Source organism: Lycorma delicatula, chromosome 12 (assembly GCF_047948215.1).
Source record: "Lycorma delicatula isolate Av1 chromosome 12, ASM4794821v1, whole genome shotgun sequence".
In the NCBI taxonomy this organism is placed as follows: Eukaryota; Metazoa; Arthropoda; class Insecta; order Hemiptera; family Fulgoridae; genus Lycorma; species Lycorma delicatula.
The window spans coordinates 30,666,820-30,689,431 of record NC_134466.1 but is presented as its reverse complement, the minus strand read 5'-3'; the positions used below and the strand labels follow the sequence as shown (position 1 = coordinate 30,689,431).

Below are 22,612 nucleotides of genomic sequence, written 5' to 3'. Positions count from 1 at the left end.
ACACTGACGTTATAAAATCTTTGTCACGTTGTTCGTATTACATCGTTACAGTTCTACCATAATAAAAAAAAAGATTCCCTCCAGAATTTACCTATAAACTGTATTACTATTTTTTCATGTATATGTAATCTTACTGGTATAACGTCTTAAACGCTTTATTAAATTAATTTTTAGGTAATAATGAATTTTTAAAACGGAGTTAATCTTTTTTAAAAAAAAAGATACAATTTTTAACTCTTCGTCTATTTTTTAAAAAAATATTGTTTTGTCAAGGAGATAATTACATTTTTCATTATTAAAAAAAAAAGATTGGGACCTTTTGTAAGTTTCAATAAATTATTATTCTAAATCTCTATTATCAACTGTAAACAAGGAATTTCAGGCCCCCATTTATAAAAATATTTTTGTTAAGTTGTAAAATAGCAAAAAAAGTTTTAAATTATCCACAACTAATTTTTTATTTATTTTAATTTCAACAGGATCTTACCAGCTCTAGAAAGAAATTCTCTATATAAAACCAGATTTTCTGTCTTTCTAATGTTCATACAAATGTATTTGTAGTGTCTGGAGTTAAATTTTACAGAAAACCATATTCCTATAATTCTTTTTTAAATACTATAAAAAAAAGTATAGTAAATTACCAAAAACTTCAGCAAAGAATTTTTTAAAAAGTTTTAAAATATGATATTTTAATGCCCACTGGACTGGTTTAGTGGTTAACTGATCGTTGCAAATCACTAGTTTAACAGTTGTTTTTCGAAGTCAAAGGTTTAAATCCTAGTAAAGATTAGTTGCTTTTATTCGAGTTTGAATATTAAACAGTGGATACTAGTGTACTTTGGTGGTTGGGATTCAATTAACTACATATCTCAGGAATGGTCAACCTGGATCTGGACTAGACTACACCATATTTACATGTCATCCTCATCTCATTGGGCCTTGGAGGGAGGGTTGTTTATTGTCTACTAGTTCAACAGATTGCAATGTACACATTAGGAAAATTAAAAAAAAATTATATATATTTTAATATCATTTGGTTTTACTTAATATAACGAAGGCATCTTTTTCTTAATTTGTAAAAAATATCAGAAAATGATAACTTCTAAAAATATTTTGGGCTACAACCTACCTGCAATGTTAATGTATCTATGAATTCTGTTTAATTAACATCAAACATGTATTTGAACAATCATCTAAGACCTACAAAATTAAATTTTCAATTTTTCTAAACAATTACCTAAAATAATTTTGTCAAAATTTTAACATGTCAGCTATTATAAATGGTATGATACTTTATTTTTTATAGTTTTTTATCCCCAATAATCAATTTTCATATAATTTTTATTTAATATTTAAAAAAAATCCCAAATAATAAAATTTAAATATTTAAAAAGAGTTCATGTGACTTTTCATGCAGAATAGTAAACTGTGAGAGTAATTTTACCCCCTGCAGGACTTTTTTAATATATTCCAGAACTGGGGTGTACTCATAAATTTCCCTGTACTGAAACATTTGATTTTGTAATTTAGCAGGCTGCAAGAATATGATCAACAGCAACAGGCAGCAGCTTTATGACAACATAATGCAAAATGCACGTTCATTTTGATGTTTACATTGATAAGAAGTAAAACTTATCTTTTTAAAGTCAATGTTTAATTTTTTTTTGAGAATTACATTTTTAGCAACTTATTTTGTCACAGTTTACCTATAGATATCCAAAAGCAAGGACCATTATCATGCAATCTGATTTCTTTTTTAATTAAATTTTATATAAATAATTTTTTTTGTTTTTAAGTTAAAATAAATTTTATATGAAAGGTCAATTTTTATTTTTTCCAAAATCACAACTGGAACAGTTTCAGGCACCAGTACACCCCTGATCCGGAAGTCTGATTTCTATTACAGCTTTCTTGATTCAGAATCTGTAGACAGCTGCATCCTTTGTTCAACGTTTGAGCAGGACATTAGAAAGGGATGAAGTTGAAACATTAGAACATGGATTCCAATGTTAATTAGAATCAAAATGGCAGAATGTAGGCTAGAAGAGTATTGGGTCATTAATGCTAAGATAACTGTTCAACCCGGCTACAAACATTATCATTTTTTATTATTTGTTTCAATTCCCAACTATTCGTTAATCACTTAATTCTTTTATCAAAGGCATTTGGTTGCACATATTCAAATTTACAAATAGATTCTTAATATAACCCACTTAAATAATGGTATCAAATCACTGTTAATTTGTTTTTTCTCCATCTAAAACACTCAGTGATAAATTCCAGAATTAGTAAGTGTGTATTGGCAGATACTGACAACTTATTTAATGAAGATTGCTGTGCTTAAAAAAAGAATAATACTGAACTAAAAATAAAAAATAACATGGCAAATAATGTTTATAACTGCACAACAAAATAAATATTAACTAATGAACTTTCCATTTAATTTCTAGAGTTTATCTTGAACTTACAAAGATATTCTTTCTTTACACTTATCTTTTCTTTTGTTACCAGTTGTGGTTAAGAAAGTACTTAAAATAAATTAAGTACATGACTGAACATGGTGATTATATTTCTTGTGTTATAAAATTCAGTCAAATAACTGGTACTACTGTTGAAGTTCAGATTGTACTTGAGTTTTATGATGTTTGCAGTTCAACCTTGTTTTTCATGATAATTAGTTTATTACCCATTTTTTCCAGACAATTTAGAAAATACAGATATTATACAAATTAATATATACTTTTGTAAATCAGGTGCAGCCTTTCTTATTGAGGGAGGAATAATCAAGTTTTTAACATTGGAAAATATTTCATAAATAAGGGAATATTATTTTTCAAAAATGATTTATAGTTAAATTTGTAATAAGGGTATTTTTCATACAATTTCTTTTAATATAATCACATAAAGTTCATTGATAAAATTATATTGTTTTTACTTTCTTGGTGAAGATGGCTTTGTTAACAGGGAAAGTACGGTAATGCAGTAAAATTCCTTTAATCTGGCACATTTGGGACTGAAGTATGCCAGATTATAAAATATTCTTGATTACAGGATGAATGAGAACTAAACAAAAAAATGACAATAAAACATCATTTTGATTATGTATTAAAACAACATAAAACTTCTTCAATGTAGTAAAATCACAGTGCAGCATTAGGCCTTAAAAAAAATTAAAATATTTTAATTCTTTTAAAATTTTAAATACAGTAGCATAAAAAACTGCAGAATTCAATACAGTACAGTACAGTGCACTGTACAAAGAAATGAGTGTCTTTTTTATACAAGTTAAGCAAGAAGGCTTATCTAAGTCTATGGGATTGTTCTTGGTAGAAGCCGTCTTAACTATGTCAAATAAAGATTTGTTTTTTAGCCTTCTCTCTTTGTTTTCTTATGAACTCAATTCATATAACATGGAGTTTCATTATTTCAGCATCATTGAATGAACTGTGCATTCAGCATATTTAATAAATATGTTCAAGGAATCAGCTCCTTGATTCCAGGTGATATTTGATTTGTCCATGTTATCTTTATCTGAGAGCTGTTGGATTGATCACACTGTGTGATGGCCTCATCTGTCAGAATTTCCTCTTTTGCCTCATTTTTATCTGCTTCAACCCACTTTCAAATTTCTTCTCAAGTCAGTTGTGACTTATAGTTCTCTAAAGCCAAATCACATAAAAGCTCTTCAGATTCATCAACAGTTTCAATACATTTTGATCCATTAATTCATGCCATGACTTTTTCAAAGTTTCCTGTTTTACCCCACCTCTAAGCCAAAGCAGTAGCAAAGATGGAAATTTTTAATAAGAGAACTGTCCTTGAAAATCGTTAACATTGAAATTCAATGCCAGTAAATGCTGTACAAATACCTGTAGTGTAACTTTATCACCCCTTGACTGAAAAAAGGATGTATATTGAGGAAGATATGCGACTGAAATGTTACCAGACAGTAATTCCTCCATATCTGGATGAGCTTTGCAGTTGTCTAAAAGTAAAACAGCCTTACCGTTTTCAGTTTTTAAAAATTTGTTATTTTAACAACTGGCACTAAGTCTTAGAAGAACCAGTTTTTAAACAATTGTAGATTCATCCATGCACTTGAATGTGCTCCCTATATCACAAGTAAGGTTTTTACGTCTTTTAAGGCTCTAGGTGTCATTAACTTTCCTATCACAAAAGGTTTTAGTTTGTGAGCACCTGATGAATTAGTCTAGAACACAGTAGTCTTTTTTTTTTTTTGTCTGGTTTGATGCAGCTCTCCAAGATTCCCTATCTAGTGCTAGTCGTTTCATTTCAGTATACCCTCTACATCCTACATCCCTAACAATTTGTTTTACATATTCCAAATGTGGCCTATCTACACAATTTTTTCCTTCCAATATTAAAGCGACTATTCCAGGATGCCTTAGTATGTGGCCTATAAGTCTGTCTCTTCTTTTAACTATATTTTTCCAAATGCTTCTTTCTTCATCTATTTGCCGCAACATCTCTTCATTTGTCACTTTATCCACCCATCTGAATTTTAACATTCTCCTATAGCACCACATTTCAAAAGCTTCTAATCTTTTCTTCTCAGATACTCCGATCGTCCAAGTTTCACTTTCATATAAAGCGACACTCCAAACATATACTTTCAAAAATCTTTTCCTGACATTTAAATTAATTTTTGATGTAAACAAATTATATTTCTTACTGAAGGCTCGTTTTGCTTGTGCTATTCGGCATTTTATATCGCTCCTGCTTCGTCCATCTTTAGTAATTCTACTTCCCAAATAACAAAATTCTTCTACCTCCATAATCTTTTCTCCTCCTATTTTCACATTCAGTGGTCCATATTTGTTATTTCTACTACATTTCATTACTTTTGTTTTGTACTTGTTTATTTTCATGCGATAGTTCTTGCGTAGGACTTCATCTAAGCCGTTCATTGTTTCTTCTAAATCCTTTTTATTCTCGGCTAGAATTACTATATCATCAGCAAATCGTAGCATCTTTATCTTTTCACCTTGTACTATTACTCCGAATCTAAATTGTTCTTTAACATCATTAACTGCTAGTTCCATGTAAAGATTAAAAAGTAACGGAGATAGGTAACATCCTTGTCGGACTCCCTTTCTTATTACGGCTTCTTTCTTGTGTTCTTCAATTACTACTGTTGCTGTTTGGTTCCTGCACATGTTAGCAATTGTTCTTCTATCTCTGTATTTGAACCCTAATTTTTTTTAAATGCTGAACATTTTATTCCAATCTACGTTATCGAATGCCTTTTCTAGGTTTAAAAACGCCAAGTATGTTGGTTTGTTTTTCTTTAATCTTCCTTCTACTATTAATCAGAGGCCTAAAATTGCTTCCCTTGTCCCTATACTTTTCCTGAAACCAAATTGGTCTTCTCCTAACACTTCTTACACTCTCCTCTCAATTCTTCTGTATAGAATTCTAGTTAAGATTTTTGATGCACGACTAGTTAAACTAATTGTTCTGTATTCTTCACATTTATCTGCCCCTGCTTTCTTTGGTATCATGACTATAACACTTTTTTTGAAGTCTGATGGAAATTCCCCTTTTTCATAAATATTACACACCAGTTTGTATAATCTATCAATCACTTCCTCCCCTACACCGCACAGTAATTCTACAGGTATTCCGTCTATTCCAGGAGCCTTTCTGCCATTTAAATCTTTTAATGCTCTCTTAAATTCAGATCTCAGTATTGTTTCTCCCATTTCATCCTCCTCAACTTCCTCTATAACACCATTCTCTAATTCATTTCCTCCATATAACTCTTCAATATATTCCACCCATCTATCGACTTTACCTTTCGTATTATATATTGGTGTACCATCTTTGTTTAAAACATTATTAGATTTTAATTTATGTACCCCAAAATTTTCCTTAACTTTCCTGTATGCTCCGTCTATTTTACCAATGTTCATTTCTCTTTCCACTTTTCTTTAATCCACTCTTCTTTCGCCAGTTTGCACTTCCTGTTTATAGCATTTCTTAATTGCCGATAGTTCCTTTTACTTTCATCATCACTAGCATTCTTATATTTTCTACGTTCATCCATCAGCTGCAATATATCGTCTGAAACCCAAGGTTTTCTACCAGTTCTCTTTATTCCGCCTAAGTTCGCTTCTGCTGATTTAAGAATTTCCTTTTTAACATTTTCCCATTCTTCTTCTACATTTTCTTTTTTACTCAGACCTCTTGCGATGTCCTCCTCAAAAATCTTCTTTACCTCCTCTTCCTCAAGCTTCTCTAAATTCCTCTGACACCTTTTCTTCAGGTTTTTAAACCCCAATCTACATTTCATTACCACCAAATTATGGTCGCTATCAATGTCTGCTCCAGGGTAAGTTTTGCAGTCGAGTTGATTTCTAAATCTTTGCTTAACCATGATATGATCTATCTGATACCTTGCAGTATCGCCTGGCTTTTTCCAAGTGTATATTCTTCTATTATAATTTTTAAATTGGGTGTTGGCAATTACTAAATTATACTTCGTGCAAAACTCTATAAGTCGGTCCCCTCTTTCATTCCTTTTGCCCAGCCCGTATTCACCCACTATATTTCCTTCCTTGCCTTTTCCAATGCTTGCATTCCAATCTCCAACTATTATTAAATTTTCATCTCCTTTTACGTGTTAAATTGCTTCATCAATCTCTTCGTATACACACTCTACCTCATCATCATCATGGGCGCTTGTAGGCATATAAAAGTTAACAATCGTTGTCGGTTTAGGTTTTGATTTCATCCTTATTACAATGATTCTATCGCTATGTGTTTTGAAATACTCTACTCTCTTCCCTATTTTCTTGTTCATTATGAAACCTACTCCTGCCTGCTCATTATTTGAAGCTGAGTTAATTACTCTAAAATCACCTGACCAAAAGTCGCCTTCCTCTTCCCACCGAACCTCACTAATTCCTACTATATCCACATTTATCCTATCCATTTCCCTTTTTAAATTTTCTAGCCTTCCAACCTTTTTTAAGCTTCTAACATTCCACGCTCAGACTCGTAGAATGTTATTTTTTAATTTTCTGGTGACTCCTTCCTTAGTAGTCCCCACCCAGAGATCCGAACGGGGGACTAGTTTACCTCCGGAATATTTTACAAATGAAGGCGCCTCCATCATACCTATATGAAAATGCAGAGCCACATTTTCTTGGAAAAAAGGCAGCTGTAGTTTTCCATTGCTTTCAAGCATGCGCAGTACTGAGTGATGTTGATATGGCCGTTTAAATCATTCTGACTCACGCCCCAAACTACTGAAAGAGCTGCTGCCCTCTTTCAGGAATCATTCCTTAGACTGGCTCTCAACAGATACCTCTCTGATATGGTTGCACCTTCGGTCCAGCTACTCTGTATCCCTGAGCACTCAAGCCCCCTCACCAACGGCAAGGTCTCATGATTCATAGAGGAGGACAGTACTGTTAACTGATCTTTATTTTTCTGACACCTTTCTCATCACCACCAGCTAGTGTAGAATCTAGTAAGCAATGCCACAAAGGCTAGTTTCATCTGCATTATATATTTGATACATTCGTCAGTTCATGTTCAGACACAAGACTTGAATTTAAAAACTTGTCAGAAACATCTAATTTCCTGATAGTCTTAAAACTCCTTAACCAGCCTTCAGAAAATTTACAATCCACATCCACTGTAATGTTCAAATTTTGTTGAAATAGTTTTCCTTTTTAAATAAGCGTAGGGCCATTACAGGTTTACCCTCTGAGCATTTTGCTGTAAACAAATTCTAGTTAGTCCGACTGGATTTTTAAAGTTTACCTTTCAACATTTTTAAACATTTCTGATTTACTCAGAGACCATTTCAACTTGGTTTTTATGCCAAAAATTGTGCACGACCTACATAATCTTTAATAATGATGTACCTACTTACCTCATTTTCCAGCTTTTGAGCCGAAGTGAGTCAAATATTTTCTTTTTGAAGAAACAGTATTCATTTTAGGACCCATGACACTGTTGATCATAATTTCACAAGCACTATAAATTACACTTTTTTCAGCTGATAATGAACAATCAACAGCCTGCGTGTAACACTTCACTAAAATGACGAAAACTGAATGTAAACCATCAACAGAGATGTAGTAAGGAACACATGGTTCCTGCACCTTTATGATGTCACCCAAAATGAGCTCATTGTTATTTGATGTATACAAAGCATGCTGTTCCATCCGACGCACGTTTCCCTCTATTATCTTATATTGCATATGGGCTTGAACCAGACATGACAGAGTTTTGTGATCATTTATTTTTTTCTGAAAATCATGCTGGACAAAAGTTTAATGTATTTCAAAAATGGGGTAATGAGTTTTTGCGAATATTTTTATTTTAGGGTCCAACTAGTTCATCTACACCAAAATGAAGATATATACTCGTATGTATGTACATACGTTTGTGTCGCACTAGTTTTGGCCTTAAATCTCAGGCTTGATTGGTTCAAATATTTCTATACATGGGGCAACAATCTTTTTTCAAAGTTCATGGGAGGAGACTGCAAAAAAGTTTGATTTTCATTTTAGAATAAAACTTCATTAAAGCAAGTCTGTTAATTACAATGCGCATAAAAATAAACCAAAAAAATCAAACCCCACCTCTTAATTTAAATGTCTTCTTCTTTTGCTCTATCTTCCTTCAGTTTAAATATTTTTCAAAAATGTTTTGAAGGTTTATTATATTTCATACATAAAGCTATCGAGAAATGTCAAATTTTTTAAATTACATTAAATGTTTCAGATATCTTGTTTTGTAAGTATATGATTTTTATTATATTAGTAATAAAAAACTTAATCTTTATACAATTTTATTTATTTATTGGTCACAAATATAAAATAAGCAACAACGTTTCAATTTCTAGTCTTAATGATAATTTTATTTTATTTTAAGGCTTTTAATTTCATATTAAAATAGACCAAAAAAAGTTTTTGAAGGTAAAATTTTAAAAGGAATAAAAAATCACTTTCGTGTATTAAATTTGTGCATATTAGTATCCTTAGTTGGAAGTAGAAATCCCAACCCCGTAGGGGAAGACATCCTGCATAGTGACGTTCCGGTCATCACCCCCCTCCCGTTTTCAATATTTTTCATGTGGGTAGTTCTGTATACCCAGCCATATTTAAAATTAAATAAAATTAAACCAATCCAAATATACTTTTTTAATTCTGTATTCAATAAATAGTTATAAAACCCATTAGGAACGATCATGATGTTTACCACACGTGTAGTCAATTTCATTAATACAGTTACTATGAAAGTTTCAGTTTTACAATATGTTATGAAAGTAATTTTATTTAAAACTAGTAGTTTGAAGTTCAGTAGTGAAAAATATAGCTACGGTAAAAGCAGATGCCAAGGTTCAATGTTCTGCTTTGCATAATTCAAATTCAAACATTTTCAGTGAGGAGGTTTAGACCTATTTGATTTTTTAAATGAAAAATTACTAGTCCACTAATAAATTTGTTATGACAATGATATTTAATGTTATGATCAACTAAAATAATGTTTTTAATACTTCTCAAGTGTGAAAATTGTACTGTTAACAACCCTCATCGTTACACGTAACAAGGGCTGAACAATTGAGAATGACTTAAAATAGACTTCCTGTGTATATTAAGTATACAATAATCTTTGTGTATATTACAATAAATTAGTTGTTTACCTTAAACGCAATAATTCAGTAAATCTGACTGGGATCTTATTAACAATTTTTTCAGTAAAAATTTTTGTTACCATCAAAAATAATAAAATTTTGTTTAAGCAAAAAGTTACAAAACACTTATTAAAAAATAAGGGACATTAAAACCAATATTTGAAAAACTTCATGAAATTTAAAAATATTAAATATTTATAACCATAACATTCTTATAATGAACATTTGAAAATGTCCTCAATTTGAAGCTATACAGGCAAAAACACATTTCTTCATATTAGCAGCCAGTTTTTGGGGAATGCAGCACTTATGAGTCAATTAACTGCAATTATTTTTGACGTTTTTCCTTTTAAATAACCCCAAAGAAAAAATCCATGGAGATGAATCTCCATCCACCTCTTTTGAAAACATCATTGGTTGTCTCAAACCATGTTCTGTTGAAATGTGAATTTGGGCATCACAGACCCACCGCAAACAAGTTTTTTTAAATTCAGCTATTATGGATAATGGAATATATACTTTCATTACAAATTTCAGGAATTTTCCAAATTTTTACGTAAATAAGATCTGCAATTTGATTCTGCAGTGTCAGTTGAAAATTATATAAATAAAAATCAGTGACAATTGTTCTACTTTAACGATTTGATTTGATCAAATTATGAAAATCATGCAATCCATGTGTGACCATACAGTTTTAAAATCTATGATTAATTTAGGGTGGTTTTATACCTTCTTCAGAAAATATAAACTTATTATGGCACATTATTCTTTCATGGTAAATGTTTCAAGTGGAGCTGAATTTCTAAATAAACAAGAGGATGATATAGTACTGTAAATTCCTTTTAAACAGCTGACTAGAAGATCAGGCAGCTTCAGTTTATTCTATTACATACTTTTTCCACTATTGCCATTTGTTTCTTTACTATTAAACCTCACATAAGCAAAACACTCATTACTAATGCAGCTCAAAATAGACAGAAATATTTCTTTTCCTATGAACTGTACGTGTATAGTTAAGAATAAGTACCATGCTTCTTAATAATTTTATGTTTTACTTTTATAAGCATTTTCTGATCAGCCAAACACAAAGTCAATACCAAAATAAAACTTCTATGCAAGTAAACCTTCCTTCACCACTTCAATAATAAGAAAAGGATGCATGAACAAATGAAAAACAAAACAATATTAGCGATACAGAAAAACTTTACTTGTCTAATCAACCAATCAATCAAATCTGATTCAATCATCCAGAGCTGCCAACATATTTCAAAAACACATCAACAGTGTTACCAACATAAAAACTGCTCTCTATAGATTTTATTGTATTTTTTAAATGTTAAAATATGTTTCAAGAACTATTATTTTAATAAAATTTATAAAATAAAAAAAAATTTAGTATTTAATTCTTTTAATTAAAGAAGGTAATTGTGAAATGATAAAAAAGAGAGCAGATTTTTCCCAATAATGCTTTCTTTTTTTTTTTTTTAAGATAAAACCAGCTCACTGGCAAAACAATCTAATAACAATCTTCTCCCATTAAATAAATTATTGAAAGAAATACAATTCATCAATTTTCCTCTCATAATCATAACTTTGCGTTCACCAGCATTAATATAAAATTATGTTATATTTAATTATTATAATTAAATCAAGAAAAACCAAGTAATACAGACATCAAGCCATAATTAAAAAATTTATACCAAATATTAATTACTAGTAATTTCTGAAATAATTTGTGAATAATATGAATTATCAAAAATATTACAATAAAATAAATTTTTAACTAGTTTTAAACAAAAAATGAATATACGAAAAAAAGATATATAGTATTATACCTTAAAAACACCAATATTATTTCAGAAGATTAAAGTTAAACAATTAATTTACTTTCTTTTGTTTCTTAATATTATTTTTAACATACTATAAATAATTCACTAATTGAAAACATAATCTATAAAAGCTACTAATTCAAAAAAATATAAAAACTATATATTTGTAATAATAATAATTAAAAAAGGAAAGTAAATACAATTTTATATAAAAAAAAAGTTAATATAAATTTAAATTTACAGTTAATACAGAACCAAAAATGGTTATTAATTTTAATTAATTCTTATTCTTTGCAGTACTGAATAAAATTACAGTGCATCTCATCAAGCTGACAAAAGCATTAATAGCTTTAAATCTTTTGTGTTTATTCTGGGTAGCCAATAACAAAAACAAACCACCCTATATTCTTGGCATACTTATTATATATGCTAAATTCACAATCATAAACTGAATTAAAATTTCTTAGGGTTAACATGTTTATTGTATTTACTATGAATAATAAATAAAGTGAAGTATTGTTTTTAAAATGTTCAGTATGGCAAGAAATTTGATTTTTCCAGCCAGTAAATCTTTTAATTGAGAGTGGTTTTAACATTTTTATGTATTAAAAACAATGATACTGTACAGTTTCTATGCATTTAATTTTCCTTTTACTTTATAATAAAAATATGTAGTTACAAATAAATTTGTTGTACTTGCAAAACATTTCACTTTACAAAACTAGTTTTTTCAGAAGTTTTCTTAAATGGTTATGTATAAGCTTATTTGTCACTATTAACTGGGCTCAATGTGAAATATAGGTTTGACCAGCCCAAAAACAATAGTTGTAACTGCACAAGTTTTTTCAAGTTTAAAAGATCAATAAAAAATTATCTTCTTTGCTTCTTATAATTTTAATGAGGTATTTCAATTTTGATAACTTAAAATTAATTCCAAGTAACATGAATTTCATAAAAAAAAATTTCTCTTCACTGAATGGCTGGTTTTATCTCCCATCATTCTTTAAATAAGATGACAAATCATTAGTCATAGCTTTCAAAATGTTATGTTACTTAGCAATCTGCATTTCATTATATAAAGCCATTGTTTGGTTCTTTGCTATGCTGGTTATGGATATTTCCTCTTACTCATACTATGTTTGGGGCTTTAGACATGTCTGAATATTTTTTAAAGAATATTACTGCTTAACATTCAGCTTATGAATGAAACTCTGTCGCAGATTTTGCAAGGGATATACTTGTTCTTTAAATTTTCAGGAGAAATTTAAGCAAATTTTAACAGAACAATTTCACTTTAAATGGAATTATATTCTTATGAAATATTCCATTCTTAAACATTAAAAGAATGACAGTTCAAATAAATTTATTACTAGAAACTGCACTATAATTACATATTTACTCTTACGACATTTTGACTAGAGATAAATCAACATTAAAAAAACCACTCATTAACTGCAAACTGTAAACAATTATTATATTCATAAACATTGTTCTCTTTAAACATCAATAAAAACCAGTGGAGAGCGAACAAAATATAATGTTTTCTTCTGATAAAACAATTTTTATGTTAAAAAATAAAAATTATTATTATTACATTTTTCTTATTATGTAATTTCTTTTTTAAAATAAAAAATAAACATTGCCTTCAATCCTAATTTATAATTAAAAATACTTCATGTTTTTAAATTTTAATATATTAATTTCATTAAATCTACAAATACAAGACAATTATAACATTATATTAACAAATACATTATTGTATTTTAACATTATACAATAATTAAGGAAATAAAAATAAAATTACATCATTCAAAAAATAAACAAAAAGAATTCCATGCAATATTTCATAAAGAATAAGCTTTAAAATTAATAAATTTACAATGAATTTTTAATTTTGAAGTGCTAAACAGTATGTAAATGTTAAATCATTTCATTTTACAAGATGAACTACACTTTTTTGCAATTAAACAAGACTACTTATTTGAAGAGCAATAAAATAACAAACCCATTTCACTTGTTGCTACAAGAACATACATAATCCTAACAGTTACAACCAATTAAAATTTGTTTATAATGAAAGATTTACCAAATAAAACTATAATTCTGAAAATAAAAAAGTATTTAACTTTTTTATAAATTCAGAAATGTCATTCATGTAGAGGACAAATCACATCAAAACACAACTTGGAACTTTAACCTTTAAAAACTTCAAACTATAATAGAGCACACAAGAATTTTGTATTGCATTTTTTACTTTCTTGTGTGTATAACAATAGGATTTCATTAAAAATTAAACAATTGTGTCACCTACCCAAGATTTATTCACAATGTTTGAAAGAAAATTAATTTTTTTCTATGTAAAGAAGTACTGAAAGTATGAAATTTAAAATGTTATTACAAGAAACAAACAAATTCATCAACGTAAACATAAGACCTGCTATTGCATATATTTATTTTCTAATTTTGATGATTTTGGACACAACCATAACATTAGCAAAACCAGAAAAACTTTTGAACATTTATTAATACAATTTTTAAAACTCAATCATTTGAATTATTTATATGACAATTAGGTATTACAAATTATATTTATTAGTACAACAGGCTTGTTCATCATGAGTATAGATAGTGATGTAACTGAACTTTTAAGTGATTTACCTGATAGCGATTCTGATTTTCACAAGTATATAAATAGGTATTTAAATAAGTTATTTACTTCATTGCATAGATCAAATATTTGAAAAAAAGAGGGCAAAATGACAAAAGGTTTAATGAAAACAAAAGGGCATAATGTCATTTTCTGCTAAAATAAATAACTGTTAAGGGGTTAAACTATAATACAGGACACAAGAATTTGGTATTCTATTTTTTACTTCCTGGTGTGTATAACAGTAGGATTTCATTAAAAATTAAATAATTGTACGTCACCATCTACCCAAGATCGATTCTCATGATCGAAAGAAAAAATTTTTTTTCTATGTAATGAAATACTGTAAGTATGAAATTTAAAATGTTATTATTAGAAACAAACTGACAAACACGATAGTAACTAACCTGAACCATTAACAAACTAAATTTGGAAGAAAAAAATCAAAAGCATGGAACTCTTCTGTCTTTAATATACTCAAATATTATTTATTAAATTTAAAAGCACTATTATTTATTTATAGCCTAAATTATCCACAACAGAAAAAACCATTGTACAGGACACAAAAATAAGACAATAAACAACTAAAAACGACAAGTTGTGACCAAACAAAATTTATATATATGTAAAATAAATTTTTGTTTCCATACACAATTAAATTTTTTATAAAAAAAAAAAAAAAATGTATATAAAAAAATGGTCAATACTAAATTGTCGTTGAAACATTTCATTCAGATATTCAACTATAACAACTATATAAAATAATTAAAAAATAAAAATTAAAAGTAAAAAACATTAACTGCAATGCTTGAAATGTGATGTTGCAGATTTATTCTATCCAAAATACAATATATATATTTTTAATGAAATTATTTATAATATTAAGAATGTAAACTATTTTAAATGTACTGGGGTACTTTTAAGAATTTCTTTTTAAAATAATTTCAAATTTAACAAAAAAATTTACTCACCTGATCATTATCAATATAACAGTAAAAAAAAGTTACGAACTAGGAGCTTAGTTACGATCAGAAGTTACAAACTTCCGATTTGAGCTTACAATCAATAAATAAAAAATTTGAGCTTCAGATAAAATTATTTTACTTTTATGTAAATGCAGTTAGAATTTATCAGAACATTTTATTAACAGGCTGAAGTTCTAATAATAAAGTTATTGTAATCACTGATAAAAGGGTCTGTCAACAAAAAATTTGCAGTTGGGAAAAATTAACTCTATGATCAGCATATAAATTCTATACTTTTCAAATACTCTTACTCACAAATTATTCCAGAGTTTTTTAAACAAAATAATTTTTTCCCGGGTTGTACTTTCAAAATACAACAAAAGTACATAGAATAAAAGATCCTGCAATAATGAAAATTTTATAAGAAAATTTATCAATTTGCAGAAGCCATTAAAGTCAACTACGTGTGTTATGATCACATATTTTATTCTATAATAAAAAACAAGTCATTTTGAATACTAAAACTGGATAACTGATTTTCAATACTGCAAAAAGCTGATTCTAGTAGAGTACACAATCAGCAATAGCATGTAAGGGATTGCCGAGACACAATCAGCAATAGCAAGTAAGGAATTGCCGAGAAATTCTGATAAAATAAATATGTTAATCAGTAAATATATTTTTGAGATTTCACACTTCCTTGTGATCAAAGTCTATTTATTTTTTATGTTAATTTATTTTCAAACAGTAAATTTAAAAATTGAATGAACTGAAAAAAAAGCAAATATAAAAGAGATTCTTAAATGCACTATATTATTATATAATTACTTTTCTTTATTAATTTATTTTAGAAAAAGAAAATTTATAACGTGTTAAAAAAGTAAAACATCCATTTCAAGCACTACACAATTTTAAATATATTATGTATTGTAATTTTAAAGTCATTGTTACGAGTACAAACATTTATATAACTTTACGAATGGCTTAATGCTAAAATTGTTTTGAAGAGCTTTAATTGTAGACGATTTGTGACAAAATTACAGTTTCGAGATTTATTAAGGATTTATAGTTATAACTGGCATATCTAATATTTAAATAAATATTATTATATTTATTTAGGTGCCATGATAAAAAAATTACAGAACACATATGAAATTCCTAATGCATTCCTTCAACTTACTTTTAAAAAAAGAATTTGCAATTTTCTTTATAAGGAAGAAAACGCAGGATGATAAAAAATTGTCACAAATGCCATTAAATCTCTCAGTAAATATAATGGTATATTACATATAGTAAATATATTTTAACACTATTTATTCAAGAAAAATTAAGAAAAAAATAAATGAAAAAAATATAAAAAATTAATGTTAACATAAAACATTGTTAATACAATATAAACTAAATTTTTTAAAATTAAAATTTTTTTATTCTAATACATTTACAAAAAAAGAAGTTTATATGAAATGCAAAAGAAAAAATAAGTACTATTCATGTTATAAATACATAACATGCTAGATATTATGTTTTATAAATTTATTTTTTTTTAAAAATAGTACTAGAAAAACTAAGGAAAAAACTTTAATATATTCATGCGATAAAACAAAATAATATTTAAAACAAACTTGTGCATTATACTGAAATGCACAAGTCTTTTTTCAATATATAAATGCAATTAAAAAATAATAAAAAAAGCAACCTCATGCATGCATTTTCAAATAATAAAAAAAAAATTGTATAATTAAATTCAAATTACTACACCAGATCAAGAGAAATTATCGTCATAAAAAAAAAAGAGCCCAATCGAGATGTTAAAATAATGATCTTACCTTTATCATTATTATTCAATTATTTTTCTTAATACATGTATGTCAGATTAATTAACTACAAGTATTATAATCATTGTTTGCATATAATTTAACAATTATATGTAATGAACAACATAAATGTTATTTCTTCTAAGATTAACATGTTATCAGGAGATCTTTTGATTTTTATTCAACTAATAACATCATTAAAATCAAGTTACAATGATCAAACCTGATAAAAATCAGACCGATCTTGAAGTATGATTATACAAATATATATATATACGTACTGTAATATACATATTGTATTATACGTTATAGTTATAATTATATAATACAGAATTATTTACTATAAACTAATTTCACACAATAAATTTATAATTAAGACAATGTACATATATTCGAATACCAATACGTATAGTATCTTGATGGAGAATTTTAACGGAAAAAAATTACATTTCTAAAGATTATAATTACAATTATAGATTTATTAATATAATTACATTGTTTTTGTATCTTATCAGATTAAATATAAACACCAATATATATATAAATATATAAACAAAAAATTACAACATCTGTACATAATTAAATAATTGATATAAGTGTATATATATATTACATAGATAATATATATTAAAACATTCCTACACTATTCATAAAAAAAAGAACTGTTCAAAGAAAATGAATTTTATAAAAGCATTGATATAATAATTAAATATTTTAAAGATTATATATATATATATATATATATATATATATATATATATAAACTGTTACATGGAAATTTATTAATGAGAGATTAGAGGTTTTAATTGTAAAGCAAAACAGGATTGTAAAACTGTATTCAACTAATTTACTAGTCGCACATATTCACACAATGTGTATGTTTTCTTAGCAATTTGCAAACTAGATAAAAAAAATTACTTTTATCCTACTTTTCAATATTATGAAATTATTCAAGAAAACAAATAAATTAAATTAGGAGTAAACTTTTATTTTAAAAATGTTAATTTTTAACAATGAAATTTACTTTTTTTATAAACGGCCTCTTTACCACCATTAAATTAAATTTCCAGTTTAGAAATATCAACTTTTAAGCTGTTAGGAACTTGAATTAGCTCAGTTCCTTAAATAAAATTAACTTTTACAAAGATTATCTTATAAGTAAAATTGCTGTCTATTACGGAAAAAAGGTTTGATTAATAAATAGCAATAAGATAAAAATAAATAAAATACTGAAGCAGAAATTTTTATATTTTAAAAAGTTCTTTTTAAACTACACAAATATCAATCTGTAGGATTAATAAGTTATTGAAAATAAAACAAAAATGCAAAGGGGAAAAATTATATATACATTTACAAGAACTACCGCATGGTGATTAACTATTTTTCAAGGCTAATTAAGGAAAATATATTTATAGTTAGAAAAATTAGTTACATTCACAGTTACATGTGTTGTAAAATAATTACACAATTTTTTTTATAGATTTAAAATTTTATTTTATGATTGTAATTCTAATATAGAAAATTAGCTATAATTACTCTATGGTAAACTGAAAAATTACATATATTTTTTAAATATAATTTTTTTCTTTTACAATAAAACTACAGTATAATAAATGTTTCATACAATCAATCAAAACAAACATTCATCAATCAAAACAGTATTGAATTGTTAAATTTTATTATACATATAAAAACTAATACATAAAAACAAAATTAGAAAACATAAATTTCCTCTTATAATTTTCCTTATAAACTAAATATATACCTATTACAATTATTATTAATAAAATTGCTATTATATTATGTAATTACAAGAAATAGCTATATTGAGAAGACAACATATTTCGTAATCTAGCTCAGCTAAAAATTAAGCGAAATATGACGGCTGTTTATATGAATAAAATAAAAAGCAATTTGTGTAGCAATTTATTCATTTTTAGCCGTATTGTTAATCAAATATCAAACAGCACATACCTGTATGTTGTATGCATCATAATGCAATAAAAATCGAGGACAACAGTGATAATAGTGACACGGTGTAATTTTTATACACATTTCCTTTTACTTAGGTTGGATTTTACTTGTTAAAAATTATAATTGGTATTAATAATATCATTACACCAAGTCGTATTCATTAATATAGTAAAAATTGCAAATATTTATTATGTACATTACACAATATGTAACTGGTCAAAAATATGTTCTTATATAGACTTCTTGTTGATAAATATGTATAACGATGGGCTCATTTCATTATAAAAAAAAAATTATATATTCTCTGATCTGGTTCATATGTGCTTATATTTTTTCGTATCACAAAAAACAAAAATAAAAATACCATTAAAAAATGAAGACAACTTTTGTTAATAAATTATTAAATAGGTAACAGATGACTGTTAAGTATAGGTTGACTTCATTTGTGAATAATTCTGTTTATTCTGATAGTTATTTTCAAATATTTAAATTTATTTTAATTCCATTGTCAGAAATAAACAATCATTAATACATATGAAATTGCTGCAATTTTAACATATGTAATTCTCTTTAAATGAGAAATCAAAACTTCATTTGATAACATATTTTTAAAGAGTTATTAATTAAACTCTCATTTTTTATTTGTTTACATGTGATTGTAGTTTATTGCAATAGCAAGGATTTTCAGTTCAAATTCACTTCTTATCTTTCTATATATCCACTTATACGAAGTACATTAAAAAAATATTAAATAGCGCACAAACATTATCTCATATAACAACTTAAAAGTGAAACTGATTATAGTGCTTGTTCAATTTTAGAGTTGTGACAATTTGGTCTAGTATAGATAATTTCTACAAATAAGAAACCTTTATGAACAGCTCTAATGAACTTTATTATAGCTTGGCTACGGTGATAAGACAGGATAGGATATATATGTACAAGCAAGGAGATAATTGGGGTGGTGTCATGAATACTATGACACCACCACCATATTGCTACTGACAACTAAAATAATTTTCTATTCACTCGCATATTTACTTACTAAACATGGGGTTTACAGAAATTATGAAGAGCAGATTAATAATGCCTATAAACCATTCAGGAAAGGGAAAAGAATATGCAACATAACAGAGGGTTTCCATATTAAACTTACCATGTGCATGAACTTTTTAAAAGAAAATAAAGAGATGTAAGAGAAGGTTTTTACAACAAAAATCCACCCAAGACTTTTAAGTTACACAGTTCCACTCATCTTTATCAATAATGCAAAATGTAACAGCCAGTAACTTTTTTTACAATTAAAAAAAAAAAAAATCACTACAAGCCAGGAGCAGAACAGAAAAACTAAATATTTTCTTTATATACTTCATATTGGTGAAACTACAACGCATAAAGCAACAACAATAAAATGTTGGGACAATACTCTGTAATAAAATTCATCAATATGCAACTTTAATCCTTATTAATATATATAAACGCTCTCCAAAAAAAAAGTAATAAGTTGTAATATCTTCTCTATTAAGAATATATTATATACCAGTAAGTATATATTTATATATATTTTTTTTATAGAAGAAAATAGTTTACAGTACTATCAGGAAATTTTACAAACAAAATATTTATAACTGATTTCATTGAAACAAATGTCTGGATTACATTAAACTGCATTGTAAAAATACTGAATAAAGCAAAATGTCATTTTTCTCATTACTAATTGAGTACAGATCAATTGTACAATGTCAAACATAATATTAAAATATGTTCTTCCTTTATAAGTTTTAAGTATACACTAATATTATATAAACACTACAGAATAAAACAAATTTAGTTCAGAAAAAATTTATATTACCAAAAAATACACTTTATGTATTATATAATACTGCAATTTATAAATACAATAAAAAAACAAGAGCACAAAAAATTACAAAATCAATGTATATAAATTAAAAAAAAGTACACATTTAAATTTCAACCATTTTTATGCTTTACAAGTTAAATTTAACATTTTATGAAAAAATTGTTAAATTTTGAATACCGTTAACAAAATTACTTTCTTTCATATTATTTATAAACATGAGAATTATTAGTAAAAATTTTACTGTCTTAATTTATTATTTCAGATATATGAAATTACATTATTCAAAGGCATAGAACAAATGGTTGATATCCATAATTAAACAGTACATATTAGACAAATAAAAGAAATTTAAAAAAAGGCTGTAGTATATATATAATTCAAATTGGAATAGTCAACTTTCTGTATAGTAAATTCACAAGTATTTCATATTAATTATAAATATATCAATACACCATTTTATATCAATAAATCAATCGCAGTAATATGTATAGCGGTGAACTTTTACATAATTGTATCATTCCTGTTCTGAATCGATCTCATCTTTCCATAATTTTAAATGGCAACAAAAAGTCCTCATTGTCTTATGACCATTGTCGTCACATGTTCATTGAAAACAACTGCCGGCACCAACCGATAACACTTTTCTTAACACAACATATTCAAACCATTGACAACTACCAATTACATATTTTTTCAACCAACAATTAACCAATCAAAACCAGTCCAATAACAAAACAATAAAAAATTAATTTTTTATTGTATATTTTCCTTGTAAAAAAACTGAATAAAAAAACCCAAGAACAGAAAAACACAGTCACTGTCATATCTATTATCAATATTACATGTACACAACGTACTTAAGATAACATAAAAAAAAGTAAAAAAAAGATCACCCCCCGCACACACTTCTTATTTATTTTTTTTATTAGCGGTGTTTGCGAAGAATTCATGATAAAAAAATATAAAAAAATGATTAAATTAATAATATATTTAATAGAAAGTAATATCACTATAATAAGAATTGTCAGTTCATTATCTATTTATCAATGCGATAAATAATTATCAAATACATCGCTTATTACTTCAAAACATTTCCGTTTTCAATATAATGATATTGTAACATTATCAAATATCAGTCTTTTTATTTATCAGTCAATTAAATATTAATATTATTAACGAATACGTATTTAATATTATATATTACTGGCACCGAGTGAGGACAAAAGGGGAGAATTAACATCATAGGATAAGGGTAGGGGAATAACAGCTCCATAATCAAACATGGAAAGGTAGAGGCGTTATCCATAAATTAAACGTCTCTTAAACCTCATCAGATATAAATAATTAAATGATGTCCAGCAGTATTTATCTTCTTTAGCATAAAAAAAAATATCGACATTATTTACTATATACATATATCACATCACAATGTAAAACACTATTGTAAACAAAGGTTTTCAATTATCACAGTTGTCATAATCATTTGTTCCGTGTGATAATATTTATACGTCCAAAGTTTATTCTCTTCGAATCACTTATTGAACAAGGTTACAGCGTAGTTGATGCTGCTGATAGGATGTAATGACCAAGCCGATGTGTTGCTAAAAGTCAGATGAACTTCCAGCAGCATTGTTCTAAGGAAAAATAAAAAATAAATGAATTATAATTAATGTGTAATATATCACTACTATAATTACATCACAATCTTATTTACATTTTAAGTTAGAAGTGTTAGAAGATTTTTTGAACTTAAATGATTTTATTTATATAGTCTGTCATACTAGTTAAAGAAAAATTTTTTTAAAAAATATTCATCATACTATTTCTTTACTTTTCTACACAATCAAAA

At 26.8% G+C, this 22,612-nt stretch overlaps 1 protein-coding gene across 2 annotated transcripts in view; it reads right to left on the bottom strand.

The window, feature by feature from the left end:
- Window positions 1-10,858: 10,858 nt before the first annotated feature.
- LOC142332718 (constitutive coactivator of PPAR-gamma-like protein 1 homolog) overlaps window positions 10,859-22,612 on the bottom strand; it is a 61,913-nt gene continuing 50,159 nt past the window's right edge. For both annotated transcript variants that reach the window (XM_075379305.1, XM_075379306.1), the window contains exon 21: window positions 10,859-22,397. The gene's annotated coding sequence lies outside the window, so the exon portion shown is untranslated. The remainder of the gene's footprint in view (window positions 22,398-22,612) is intronic.